Genomic DNA, 15,213 nt, shown 5'->3' with positions numbered 1-15,213 from the left:
TGTAACACAGTGGTAAAAATGCCCCTGTGCCAACTTTTTTGCAATGTGTTGCTGCCATTAAATTCTGAGTGAATGATTTTTTGCAAAAATAAAGTTTCTCAGTTGAACATTAAATATCTTGTCTTTGCAGTCTATTCAATTGAATATAAGTTAAAAATGATTTACAAATCATTGTATTCTGTTTTTATTTCCAAATTAAACAACGTGCCAACTTCCCTGGTTTTGGGTTTTGTCTATTATTTTCATTTTAAAATGTAACCCTCCTGTGAATATGACCCCCTCAACTATAAAGGCAGAAAGGAAATGTCAACACAATCATGGAAAACACTTGAACGATATAAACAAAACTCTAAAATTAGTTAGAACAACAATAACTTCTTTAAATGTAGGTGCACAAGTAAGAAATATGTAAGAAATACTTAATAAAGAGTAACAAAATAGTGGAAAGTGTGAAAATGTAAACATAGAGAAACCTGAGAACTATTTTCTGCAGGTTTAGTCCTAGGAAGTTATGGCTGTGCTCTAAAGGGTGAGCGCGGCTAGGGTGGTGTGGTATTACTGGTCTTGGTGGTGACAAGCGCCTGCATCATTTACAGACCACATTGGTCTGGCTACGGTCCCTTTAAGTTAAGGTGACTTTTCCTTTTTTATCCACAATTTCTTTGTCCTTTGCAGCACTCATTTTTACTATCTTTTCAAACTCCACGCAAAAAATCAACCGCGAGAAAACAAGATGGTGCAAGTAAAAGTGATGTTTCATACTGTACTCCCACTGATCAGTGATCCCTTCCTGCCTTGCTTGTTTAGCGAGTGCCTTTGTTAATGCAACCAACCTTGCTTTGAAACTTCCTGTTTCTTTAGACAAAGAAAAATTATATATTTAATGTTTTATCAAACACATTTTTTTAATTGATGTTCACTAATTCTATTGCGATTTATATTAATATTGTTTTATCGCCCAGCCCTACTTTTCACTTTATTTAACAAAGAAGAGTAATGTGAGATAGTAAACCAGCTATTTCCCATTATACTATAAACATACTAGTGTAGATGCATATTATAACCAGTATTTTGTGAGTTTTCTGTGATTATTGCGCCCTAAATTGCCTGTATTCGCGCCAGCTTTGGTCACTAAAGTTGTGGCAAAAATTGCAATATTTTGAAGCTTATTATTTTCCATTAACATTTATTCAAGTTTGGATTTTCTGAGGTTGTTATCAAAGAGTTCTTATAACCTCAACTTAAAAAAAAATCACATAATTTTAACAACAAATTCAAAACAAACACTGTATTGATGTTTTATTCTTTTTTTTAACCACACAGACTGAAAAGTAGACACTCGATGACAGTAAAAGCACATACTAAGAGCTCCTTGTCAAATTACTGTACTGTTTCTAACTAATAGTAAATACAACTAATAATAATCGTGATTAATTATAATTACAAAAACAAACACCACTACTGGCTTCCTTATTGTCTGCTGTCATCCCCAAGTTGCAGACACTCTCCATGTATGTTTCCCGCTTGAAAAGTATTTGTCCAGCTTAAATATTCGATAATGTTCCAACAAATGTACCCCCGCACACTAAGAGCATTTGAGAAGTCTTGAGAGTGATCAATAGCACAAATTGTTTTTGGTAAATGAGAGACAATGAGAGATTGTCATGGCAGGAAATTATATTTATAGAGCATTGTTTGTACACAAGGTAATTCCAAGTGCTAAAATATATTCATCATGAAAACGATAATTTACATTAAAATCAAACAGTATAGATAAAATACTTTTCGTGGTTATATGCACAATTGAATACGTGTTTAGGCTGGATTTGAACATTGCCAAAAATGATGCCTGTTTGACATCTTCTGGAAGAATATTCCAGATTTTCGGAGCATGAAACTGAAACGCGTGTTTGGTCTTGACTCTGGCTCATATATATACAGTATATATCATCACACTTCAACATATCTAACGTGTAAATGCTGCCTCTTTGTTAGGTCAGCATAGCAAATTAAAAATCTCATATTAATTCTCTTACTCTGGATAAATAAAGGTCACATAAATATATAAATACATGTCAACTAGGAAATAAATGTTTGCATACTCCTTTACCCAGAAGGCTTAGCACTATTGACAGTCACAGGAAGTAAGTCTGTTTTACTCTGGAGGATGACAATTGTGTCGCTGCGTGTCAGTTGTAAAATGTTACTCAAATTAAAACCATTATAGTTTAAATGTTTATTTTGACAGCAAAAACTTACCAGAAATATTTGGACAAGTTTGGAGAGATTTGGACAAGGTGAAGGGATCACAGGGTTGTTTGACATCACTTGTCGGAAAAAGATGTATCTATCCTTTTGTATTCTTTTAGACTTTGTTGAGTTGCTATATTATAGACGAGATTCAGACACTTTTTACAGGTAAGCTAAAAAATATTTGCTTTCGAAATACGCATGTTCGTTTTAAATATTAACCAATTATTGCTTTGCAAAATATAAATGGGTTTTTCTAAAAATAAAAAGCCACGTGAAAATATATTATGAAATTACAGAAATTCAAAGAGTCGCATTATTGATTCCAGCTAACAATTTATTTGAAATAAATTTGCATATAATACTATTTTGTAATATTAAGTTCTTATGTAGTCTCTTGAAACAATATTGTCAGTGGTGTAACAATCTTGAAGGTAAATATTTTCACACTTGTTTCATGCAATATGTCAATGTCCTCACATTATTATAATTTCCTATTTTCAAATATGAGTAAACAATACTAAACATGTTTAATTATTTTCATAAATTTATATCCTATTTTGGCGAAAAGAATGAAATGTTTACATTTGGTATTTTGTTATATTTATAACTAAAGTTGTAGGCTATTAGGCATATATATCAAAACTGTGAATTGTTATTAGTGCACATACAGTGCAATCCAAACAGTAAAGTATGGCCTAAGAGCTAAAAAGAAATCATCAGTTCAACATTTCTCTAGGAAAAACATCGTCATGGACCCTGTCAACGGAAAACTGTGTCTCAAGATCAGAGCCTCAAGCAAGCGGTACAGGGATGATCTAGAGCAGATGAAAGTGGAGAGAGAGTCTAAGAGGCAGAAGTTGGCTGTGAAATCCAAAAAAGAAGCTACAAAAGCAGAGACTAAAAGGAATTTGCAGGCTGCTCAGAAATTTGCAAGGAAAGCTCATTTTAGGGCTCTCCGAGCAAGTAAATGTGTGAAGTGAACTGAAGTAATGTGGTAATACTGTAAATAAACTGTAGATGATAACACTGATCAATGTGACACCTGTGGAAGTGAAATGAACACAAGATGTAAATATTAGTGACTAAATACTGTTGGGACTGAACCATATAAAGTGATTCATTAGGATAATTGGGGTATGTATGTTCTATTAATGATGTTTTCATGTCTTTAAACACAAAAATATTTTCTTCAAATGGTGCTGTCTTTGTTAATTTTAGCATGTTGAATTGGTGAAAAACCAGGAGGTTCGGGGGGACGTTGCCCCCCTTTCCCCCCCACCTGGACCTGGCTGGGGGCCTTTGTCCCCCAGACCCCCGGAAATTTTTTCAGTCTTTTTCATTTTGGTCAAATCACATGCCTGCTTTTATTTATTACAGTCCTCCTTAATAATGATAATAATAAATAATATAATATATGTCATTGATATAGTATTTATTATTAATATTGTTTACTGTGAGCGAACTGGGGTGCTGAATTTCCCCCAGGGATCAATAAAGTACTTTCTATTCTATTCTATTCTATTCTATTCTATTCTATCTTATCCCGCCCACATTTTATTGCGCAACAGACAAGGGCATATTCTTATTTGGAGTGATTATAAAAGATTCAGGCAGTTTTCTGGATGAACACTCAGCTCTGCTTGTTCTCATGCAATAGTGTAATGTTTGGTGTGCTTGTTGCCATGTTTTACTACTTCCCATGTCTAATTACACCCAGTTGACTTCTTAGGCAGTATTTTTATTTCAAAGTGAAACCGAAATAAATAAATCAGCACGGTTAATGTCCATTCACAGTGTGATTGCACTTCTATTCCTAATCCTCGGCTAGTATCATTATCACTGCAGGACTGGAGGATGAGGAATGGCTACAGAACAACACAAGAATGTATGCCTTCCTCACACACATTGGTGTTTCACATACACCATATTTTCTGGTCTATAGAGCGCACCAAAATATAAGCCGCACCCACAAAATTTTAGATGAAAGAAGTATTTTTCCATGTCTTTGCCGCACCAGACTGTAAAATGGGTTAGTAATACAGAAAGATTTTGTGTTTATTTAAATACCTGAATTGTTTCCAAACGGTGCCTGTCACACAACAGTAAAACGGCTGATCAAACAAAATGTCATGGACCCACTATCTGCAAAGCTAGCTCTCCAATCAACTTAACAGACTCAATAACTCAATGCGGAGATTTTAAAAAATTTACAGAGGAATTTTTTAAACTGAAACAATAGAAAAATAATGCCATTGTAAGTAAATAATACTAACACAGATACCAGTTAACATATGACGCTAGCTTCATTACATTACGATAGCGCGTACAAACATGCATGAACACGCTCCTACAAACATCACACATGGGACGGTTAAGGAAGTATGAATTGTTTTAGTTATATTGTTTATCTTACAAATGTTACTTGGAGTGATTAATGAAGAATCCTTTTGAGCAGAAACGCTACAGACGGTTCTACTTCCGGTTCAAGGCTTTAAAACAGGAAGTACGTTTTCAACCCGCGCTGTAGTAAAAACAATAACACACCATTTCACTGTCCCTGCTTGTGTTTAATGAAAACTATTGAACACAAAACATCATGGCTGTTAGCGAAGGAAAAGCCATACATTTTATAAACGACCGCATTCGAAGCGTAGGAAAAAATTAACAGCTTTTTAGTTAGTAATTTATGGTATTCCTTTTTTTGTGGCCACACATGAAATTTTACCCCGTCGCAAATGCAAGGTTGTACAAATTTAGAAATGAAAGAGCCAAGTGTGTCTTATGTCGTGCATTTACTGTATTACAGTTGGGAAGGCATCATTCCCGGGTGGGTCTCACGTGAGAGGAAGAGGGGGGATGTTTTGGGGGTTAATATTTTTTCAATGATGTCTCCTGAAAATGATGGAAAGCGCCACTCTACATAGCAACTGATGTTGTGGTAAAAGTTGGAATTGCCACAAAACACATTTTAAGATATTCAACACTCTACTGGCATTTGGTGGCTGAAGTAGATACTGCACCCCCCAATTTGTCATGTTTCATGTGTCAGGTAAACCGTGATGAATGGGGCCATATAAATCTCCTTCCTATAGTAGGAATCCAATACAAGCATTCACAAACAAATAAAATTAACAAAAAAATAAAACAAAACATAAATCATAAATACAGAAAAAATGGCATAAAGTAAGAAGAAAGAGCAAACCATTAGAGGCCTACTGAAATGAGATTTTCTTATTTAAACGGGGATAGCATGTCCATTCAATGTGTCATACTTGATAATTTTGCGATATTGCCATATTTTTGCTGAAAGGATTTAGTAGAGAAAATCGCCGATAAAGTTTGCAACATTTGGTCACTAATAAAAAAGCCTTGCCTGTACCGGAAGTAGCAGACAATGTGCGCGTGACGTCACGGGTTGTGGAGCTCCTCACATCCTCACATGGTTTACAATCATGGCCACCAGCAGCGAGAGCGATTCGGACCAAGAAAGCAACGATTTCCCCATTAATTTGTGCGAAGATTTGTGGATGAGGAAAGTTAGAGTGAAGAACTAGAAAAAAAAAAGGTGAGGGCAGTGGGAGCGATTCAGATGTTAATGTTATTAATTCTGGAAAATCCCTAATCTGCTTATTGTGTTACTAGTGTTTTAGTGAGATTATATGGTACCTGAAAGTCGGAGGGGTGTGGCCATGGGTGTGGTGACGCCAGTGTCTCTGAGGGAAGCCACGTTTCTCGACGAGGCGAAGGAAGGGCAGACTTTGGGGCCAGGCTGAGGTTTTTCCCCCTCTTCCTCGATGGAAGAATACCAGGTTCGAGGGCGGCCAGTCGGAGGAGGCAAGAGAGTCCGTAGCTGCCTCTTTGACAGGTGCACAAGGAACGACGCAAGCTCTCTGTTAATGTCTACGGTAAGAGCCGACTTATTACCACAATTTTCTCGCCGAAACCTGACGTTTGACATGTGGTAGGGACCATGTTCGCTTGGCTGCGATGTTCCATAGTAAAGCTTTACTGTCATCTTCAGGGAATGTAAACAAAGAAACACCGGCTGTGTTTGTGTTGCTACAGCCGGCCGCAATACACCGCTTTCCACCAACAGCTTTCTTCTTTGTAGTCTCCATTATTAATTGAACAAATTGCAAAAGATTCAGCAACACAGTGAAGGCGATGACCAAGAAGAACGCGGAGTTGGAATATAATTATAACACTTTATGGACATATTCATATACAGATTTGAACAATTAGTTATTCACTGAAATATATTTATTAATTGTGGTTCTTACAAAAAATATATAGTATTATAAAATATAAAAGCTAAAATGTCTCTTAAAGCCCACTCCAAAAATCTTGAATTTTAGACTGCCATCAGTTTTACTCCCTACACTTAACCATGTGTTTTCTACTGCCTGCAGACTTTGCACCCTATGTAAGGGCAATGAATTTTTTGGGGCTTCCGAAAAAAATAGTGTAAGGCCTTATCGTAAGGAAAGTCTTTGTGGTCAGGTCCGTTGGTGGAGATTCTCAGGCAGGCAGCCAGGTGTTCTCCTTGCAGCTGATTCCTCAGGTCTGTTTTCACCTAGGATTCATCAAAAAAAAAAAAGTTAATGTCATAAACTGCACCAGTAAAGAAAATATTTGTTTTGCTCCTCAGAGTGATGCTCTTACCCTATTCAGAGTAGAAAAATCCCGTTCACAATTAACACTTGAAACGGGGATCACCAAGGCAATGCCTGCAAGGATGCTGAGGCAAGGGTAGACATTATCCCATTCGTCGAACTCACTTGCCAGCAGAGTAAGGATGTCAGCCTGGATCTTGTCCTTCAAAAAACAAATTCGGCAATAGTTAGTGAGTGTGTTATTAATCATATCCTGTTATCCTATTGTTATAAATCAGTTTAATTTACCCATCTTGAATGCCCCAGTAACGACATGGTTCTTAAATGAAGTCCACTCCTGCAGGACCTCATTCTGTTGCTCAGGGCAGAATTTTCTGGCAAGAATCCTCAGATTGTCGATGTTAGCAGAGTCATCTTGCAGAGCAGCCGATTTAGGTCCAAAGACACCGAAAGCCCCAAGTATGTCCAGGTCATGGAACCGAGGGTGAAGGTTTTTTTCCAGGCCACTTAGGTAAGGGTGGATGACCTACAATGAACATAGGAAGATGAGCTTCCTGGCCATCTACTTGCCCTCCGTCCTCTCCTATCCCTCTACTCCTCATGCTGTATGTTAAAGGGCCTAAGACCTTGGGAATTATCCAGGTCCTTGTGGAGGCGAGACAGAAATGATCCCGGGAGTGGAGTCTGTCCAGCTTCTCTGATGTTCCCCAGAGTATTAATGGTGACAGAGACCTAAATTAAAAAACAAAACAAAAAAACATAGCTGCTGTTACCAGTCAGATATGGAAAGGACCCCTATTTCAATGTATCAAAACACACTGACTTTGATCACACTAATTAAATGTGCACATTCAGCATACCATCTCCTTTATACGAAGGAAGTTGACGTCTGCTTTCTGAAATACTCTGGAGAGACTTGCAAGGTGGGGCAAACAATCCGCTTGCAGGTAAACAGCAGCCACAAATCTGTAGGTGGCACAAAAAGTGTAGAGACCCTTTGCCACCAGACATCTACGCATTTCTGCCTCCTCTGCCAGGGCTGCTGGCAGGTTTCTCTGCAAGTTCTCAATTGCCTTGTGCTGAGGCAGCCAACGTGTGTCTTTTACTTCCTGGAAATGTTGCAAAAAAGACAGAATATTGTAATAGACAGAAAATAACTATGCTATCACATTTTACATTATGAATACACAAAAGATAACTACTACAGTATCAAATTACAATTACCTTAATTTTTAAGTCACTAACACCAAGGGTGATGGATGCTGCCTTGAGCATTGCAGTGCGATTTGCACTGTTGCGGAAGAATAAGTGGTGATCTTGCAAGTGATCTCTGAAGGTTGGATGAGTCCTTGCAGGCAAGGGCTAATCTATGGGCAGCACAAGCCACACCCACGATCTTTGAATAGCTGTCAGTAAGTTGCTTCACACGCCCTGAATTTAAAAAAAAAGTTTTTTAATATAAAATTAATCAGTCACAAAAAGGTTATAACAAACAATTTTACATGATATGTATAATAATAACTGTTATAACAGCTGCTCCATCATTCCCCACTCCATAAAGTATTTCTGTTGGCAGGCCTTTCTTACAGATTGCAGTCTTTATGGCTGTCACAATAGTGTGTGCTTTGTCATCAGCAAGTTCAACCAGGTCCAGGAACAAGTTGAAAACATGCCCCTCCTTATCCAGGTATCTGAGAGAAAGCTAAGTAGCAAGTATTCACATATATGACCCAGGATATGTAAGATTTTGATGAAATTCTATATCCATACCGGACAGGCACATCGAACTGCCTGGCTGTGGATACGTCTGTACTTTCATCAATATTTTTACTTGTCCTGCCTAGGTTTTTTTCTGGCTGTGTAGTGCTTATGGCTTATATCTTACTAAAATCCTTCCCGTTGACTATTTACACCACACAGTATTTATTATTATTATTATTATTATTATTATCATCATCATCTATAATTACATTTAAATGGCATTGCATACATGTAAAATTAAATGCTATTTCACATTATTTGACCAGTAGCAGTTATACCCATCTGAACAGGTCAGCCACCTGTTTAAAGCCCGATCACAGTTGAAATCTTGAAATGAAGGGCCTTTAATGGCTAAAACATTAACCTGGACACCATTTTAACAGCAGGTTGGCTCAAATTTGATTATTTTCATTGCATTGACATGCTGCAGTGGACAGTGCACAATTTAGCTTTCGGTATTAATGCAGTGTCTGAAGCACCGTCTCCACGTGTGTTTATTGACAACGGGGTTATAACCTGGACACGTTAGCTCGTCGGTATGGTAACAGGTGACTGTTACTGCGTGTGTCTACCCCGGTCCCGAAAATAAAAATGAAAAAAATCTGAGTCGGTGCTGCACACTGCACAGGTTCGGACCACTTTTGAACTTGTTTGTCAATACGTCTTACCCTCGTATTTTGATCCGGTCGGTCCGTTATTCCTTTACTTCGTCGTCGTCGTTGTCGTCTTCTTCTTCCTCCTCTTCTGACCCACCAGGTGAATTAAGTGCAATTGGCGGAGTTACAATGCATAGTAGGCTACCGCTACCTACTGCACCGTAGTTGTAACTACAAGATCCATTCACAGACAGTCCCATTGCTTTTATGAGCGGTCGAGCGAGTCAAAAGCTGAAAAATCTATTTGTGGCGGCCGTAATTCTTTCGTTGTGTGGGAAACCCTGTAATATTTATTTTAAAACTGCTTTATTTTGTGTATGCTTATTAATAACTGTTTTATTGTAATGACTCAAGTCATCATTGCTGTTGTATTCATGACAATTGTCTGTGACATTAGATGTGCCTTTTCTGCTCATAGAACACTTGCTGTGTATTGTAGAAATTCCCTGACCGGTGTGAACATTGCCATGTGAGAAGGTGCAGCTGCTGGGAGGGTTGCTGGATAAAATTCCTGTGTGTGCTATTACATCTCTTGCTGTTGAGTTTGCATCATGGATACTTTTACTGCCCCCTACTTGTAAAGTGGGTTCAAAGGCCAACGGTTTGGTGTTCCACCCAAATCCCATATAGTACTTACGATGATGTACCATTTTTTTGATGCATCGTGATTAGATTGTGGGGGATTTCGAATCGATTCAGGAACATCCAAATTTCAATTATTTTAATCTGGTAAACAAAACAATACTAGGGTGACCATATTTTAATGGATAGGCATCAGGAATGGCCGATATGGTCTTAAATCTACATGGCAATTTATATTGCATTCTTCTGCGATAATGGTATTTATCTCAACCATTATTGCTGGGTTGCAGTCACCTAGGGGTGATGGTCTACACAGAGTCCCACTCGGCTAATGTTCATTTTCCTGTATCAGTGCAGATTTAGGCATATATTTTGAACGCTTATATATTTGGCGCTAGATTTATACATTCTTAAGAAAAATCCTTTTTGAATTATTTAATCCTTTTATCATCACCAAGACGTTACTACTTGCCTTAAACTCACAAAAGGATTTAAAGAAGAAAGGATTGGACGCACATCATGTCTTTACATTTGGAGGGGTCCACAAATTAAGCATTAATCCAAGAAATGTTGGATTTATTTGGGCATCGCTAAGTACTAGAGGTGGGAATCTTTGGCCACCTCACGATTCGAATAAGATTACGATTCAGGAGCTACGATTCCATTAAAATTTGATTATTTATGCATCTTTAATTTATATATACAGTATATATATTGATATAGTTTTACATTTTGTTTCACTAAATAAGCGTTTATCACTTGCAAAATGTTAAAAACAGTACATTTGCTATAAGAAACAGTTAAAATAAATACCATTACATTTATTAAATTGTTGAAAATGTGCGCAAAACTGGAATATAAGTGCCCTATAATAAAGGAGCTGGTTTACTAATCGATTTTATAATCGCCCATGTCCTAATTGCAATGCATTTAAAAATCAATTACTTCCCCACTTCTACTAAGTACCATATTTAAATGACTTAACGAGTGCCGGGCTACTGTGATCGTGACGCTAAGAACAAAAAGGATACATGTGGATTTCCTGGTACAAATATTAGTCTCATCTACAATTTGTCACGACCACAACAGGACTCTGAACACAGATGCAGGATTTTAAGACAATATATTTATTTGAACAAGGGAAGGGGTCCAAAACGGGAGAAACAAAACAGGCTATAAAACACAACTGACCTGAACTCTAAACTGACAAAAATATCAACAACTCAAAACGCTCCGTCTACAGAGGGAAAAAGGGGCTATGAACAAAAAAAGTACTAAGTATAACAAAAGCCGCTCCAACGGAGGTGATACTAGGAAGATATTCTAACTTGAGAAAACTTACAAATCAAAATACTCCCGCGGATCCAAAAAAGGTACAAGAAACATGGCTGTGGCTGTGGACAATGCTATGGCAAGGGAACGCTGGAGGTACGCACACGAAGTAACGAGACACTCTGGCACAAGACAAGAGGAGGACGAGACATTTATACACATGAAGGAGTGTGACCCAGGTGGGCACAATCAGGCAATCAGGGGAGCCATTAGACCAGTGAAACAGGAGGAAGGGCAAGTGACCTGAAACGAGAGGGAGAGTTAACATTTCAAAATAAAACAGGAAATGCCCTTATGTGGGCCTACCGAGGATGTTGTAGTGGTTTGTGCAGCCCTTTGAGACACTAGTGATTTAGGGCTATATAAGTAAACATTGATTGATTGATTGAAGACAACATGACACCAGACTAAACCCAGACAAGACTTCACTCAGGTGTGACACAATTCATGTTTGCAGTTTGTTTTCATGGTGTGAAGTTTATATTTTATTTAGCTATAGATGTTCCTGTTGTTCAGCAATGTTTGTTAGCAATATCAAGATTCAGTTTATGCTGTTGAGCATACGAGAGATTTATTCATCTAGTTTATTAATACATTTAAGGATATTTTCCTAATGCTAGCAAATAGCACCAAATATGCTATATTATGGGCATCCCTATCGAATAAAAAAGTTAAGGTGCCAATTAGGGCTGGGCGATATAACGATATACACGATATATCGCGGGTTTGTCTCTGTGCGATATAGAAAATGACTATATCTTGATATTTGAGTATACGTTCTCACGCAGTTGCTTTTAGCTGCGGGCATTACATGACAGGGTCTCCTCGCTCTTTCCTGTCTCTCCTTCTCACAGACAAGCGCACTTTCTTACATACGTCACATACTGTCACGTCATACGTCATATACGTATACGCCCTCGCCCAGCAGAGAGGTAGCAGCATGGGTAACGTTAGCTGTGATGCTAGCGGAGCCATGCGAGTGGTAATATGAGAGAAAGAAGGTGCGAATGAAGGAAAAATGAATTCCCAAGAAAAACAGCAGGGGGTCCATTGTCTGGCGGTGATTTGGCTTCAAGTGGGAATATGTCAAACAGACAATCGTAATTTTCTCAAGTGTGGGCCAAAAGCGTTGCTATAAAAAGTAGCATCACTGCTAATATGTAGCATAATTTGAAAAGTCACCTGCTAGAGAATGAAGAGAATTTCATAATGTCCGTATAACCTACCACATAGCGAAGGACAAATACTATTTGATTTTCTATTATGCAGCTCATTTATATTTGACACTTAAAATGTCTCTGACAATCTTGCACTTTTTAACTGTTTAATAAATACAGTTTTGGTCAATTGACTTTATTGTGATTTCCTTCTCTACATGAAAGTTTAAAAGTAGCATATTATTGCAGTATGAACAAGAATGTTTTAATGTAGACACATAGAATCATCATATTGCTGTGATTATATACATCAAGTGTTCATTCAAGGCCAAGGCAAAATATCGAGATATATATCGTAAATCGCGATATGGCCTAAAAAATATTGATATATTAAAAAAAGGCCATATCGCCCAGCCCGAGTACCAATGATTGTCACACACACTAGGTGTGGTGAAATTATCTGCATTTGACCCATCAACCTTGATCACCCCCTGGGAGGTGAACACATGGCTTTCCCTTTATTACCAGGATTTAACATGACATTAGTTTATTTGCACGAGCAGGTCTTTGGAGTTATATTTAGGCATGGCAACCACAAAAGAACACAAACTATTGCAATCTCTTATCCTTTTTTTATGTATAGTTCTGCTCTCAAACACTACTGGTATAGTAGAGAATAAACTCAAATGAAAGTATCTAAAAAAAATCCAATGTTTAAACAAACATTTTACAAAGTGATCACTGCAGACATGAGCATGGTCCGATCGTATTTCACAAGATGATAAAAGTGATATTTTTAAGAGCCGTTTTTTCCCTGACTTTATTACCTTTATGAACGACTTTTTTCGGCACTCTATTAAAGCTCTTTCCTATCTCTCTATTTGAAAGATTGGAACACCCAATACCAGAACAGCAATACAACATTTGCTGCTCAAACTATACACTTACACTCACTTGTTTTAATGCTATGCTCAAGCTGGTTGACAATCATGTGAATTAAGCCGCGAAGAAGAAAAACGGATGTGACGTCATTTGCAACCCAGCTATTTGGCATATAAATGGTAATAGAAACATATCAAAATGGTTTACAAGGACTCCTAATTTAGCTACTGACATACAGTGTTCAGTAGCATATTGCATCATTTCCTTTTGTATTATTTTCCTCAAAATTTCTTGTTAATTTACTGTTAATATCTGGTCACTTTCTGTTTCAAAATGCAAAAAGGAATTATTATTTTGTCGTTTCGATACCCAAATTTAAAAACAAATGTAAAATATCAATCCAATACCATGAAGTTACAGTACCATATTGGTCAAACCAACGCTGATACTGATACATTTTCAATATCGTTGAATGATTTAATTTTGATCACAGTTAAAATCAGACCAAAACACAAGATGGTGTGTCACAATATTATTTAAATATTTAAATGATTTCCTATATTGGCTCTGATCTAAATGTTTTGGTTTTTGCCCATAAAGTATCCCTGTATCCAGGGACTTATTTCCTGAGTTTGTAAACATTTATAAAAATAACAAAATGTTTTTTTTTTTGCTAGTAAAAAAATATCTATTTAACCAATGTTGTAATGAAGGTGAAATTATTATATACCGTATTTCCTTGAATTGCCGCAGGGCATATAGTATGCGCCTGCCTTGAATTACTGCCGGGTCAAACACGCTTCGCAAAATAATTAGCGCATGCTTAGTATTACCGCCTGGTCAAACTCGTGATGTCACGAGTGACACTTCCCCTGTCATCATTTTCAAAATGGAGGAGGCTGATTTCAATACTGGTAATTTGAAATTGCATAAAGGGAAGAAAATTAAGAGCTATTCAATAGGATTTAAGGTCCAAACTTACATCACACTAAAATTTTTACTGCATGCTTATGGTAAGTGCCGGAGTGAGAAGAGGTTTTAAAATAATTAGAGCATGCTTACTTTTACCGCATGCCTTTGGTAAGCGCAGCAGTGAGAAGAGGTTTCAAATTAATTAGCGCCCCGGCTGCAATTCAAGGATGTACGGTACTTGGTATTGTTACTGTCCATATTTTGTGTCGATCTGCCCACCTCTGTTTACATTCAAGAGCTCTAATTTGAGTTTAGCATGTCCTTCTTCAGTGTGTAGTGTATAGGGGTGTAACAGTACACCAAATTTTCGGTTCGGTACGTACCTTGGTTTAGAGGTCACGGTTTGGTTCATTTTCGGTACAGTAAGAAAACAACAAAATATAATTTTTGGGGTTATTTATTTACCAAATTTGTAAACAATGGCTTTATCCTTTTGACATAGGGAACACTATAATAATCATGCCCACGTTAATCCACATTAAAGTGCCTCAAGTTGTTGCTTTGATTAAATAAAATAAAAAAACTTTCTTCTACATAAAAAAAGTGCAACATTAAACCGTTTCAAGTCAACTCATCATGCTTAATTTATTACAGCATTTGGGAAGCCTGTAGTTGACTTTTATTATGTAAATGTTATATTTTTGTCAACATGTGATAGCAGGCTGCTACATTACTGATTGATGTAACTATAGCTGAAAAATAGTACAATAGCAATAGGAGAGACTGTTCATCCCTAAACACAATGGAGTTCAATGAAATAACAGACATGGCTTTGCTGCCCTTAACACACACACACACGCACGCGCGCACACGCACAGCAAAATGAGCTAACATTACGCTAAAATGTATTTTTAGCCTTCACTTCAAGCCAGAACTGCGAGTGAGCTGAGCTGCAGTTTAAGTTTCTAGAAGGTCAACGGGCTCATAGTGATGTTTGTAATAGTTGTGACTGGGAAGTGTTTTTTATAATTTGGGGTTAGTACCCTGTCCGCTGCTCCCCTGCTA

General features: G+C 37.4%; 1 protein-coding gene and 1 long non-coding RNA gene across 7 annotated transcripts in view; one reads left to right on the top strand and one right to left on the bottom strand.

The window, feature by feature from the left end:
• Positions 1 to 15,213, top strand: part of LOC133556360 (tight junction protein ZO-2-like) — a 148,057-nt gene that overhangs the window by 9,298 nt on the left and 123,546 nt on the right. The gene's annotated exons all lie outside the window — the stretch shown is intronic.
• Positions 6,462 to 9,137, bottom strand: LOC133556365 (uncharacterized). Its single transcript, XR_009807503.1, has 6 exons — positions 8,091 to 9,137; positions 7,727 to 7,975; positions 7,493 to 7,598; positions 7,155 to 7,392; positions 6,916 to 7,068; positions 6,462 to 6,826 (listed from the first exon to the last, which is right to left on the bottom strand). It is a non-coding gene; the product is annotated as an uncharacterized LOC133556365 (long non-coding RNA).

The sequence above is a fragment of the Nerophis ophidion genome, linkage group LG07 (assembly GCF_033978795.1).
Source record: "Nerophis ophidion isolate RoL-2023_Sa linkage group LG07, RoL_Noph_v1.0, whole genome shotgun sequence".
NCBI lineage: Eukaryota > Metazoa > Chordata > Actinopteri > Syngnathiformes > Syngnathidae > Nerophis > Nerophis ophidion.
Note: the sequence above shows the minus strand (reverse complement) of the source record. Positions and strands in the feature narration are given on the sequence as shown.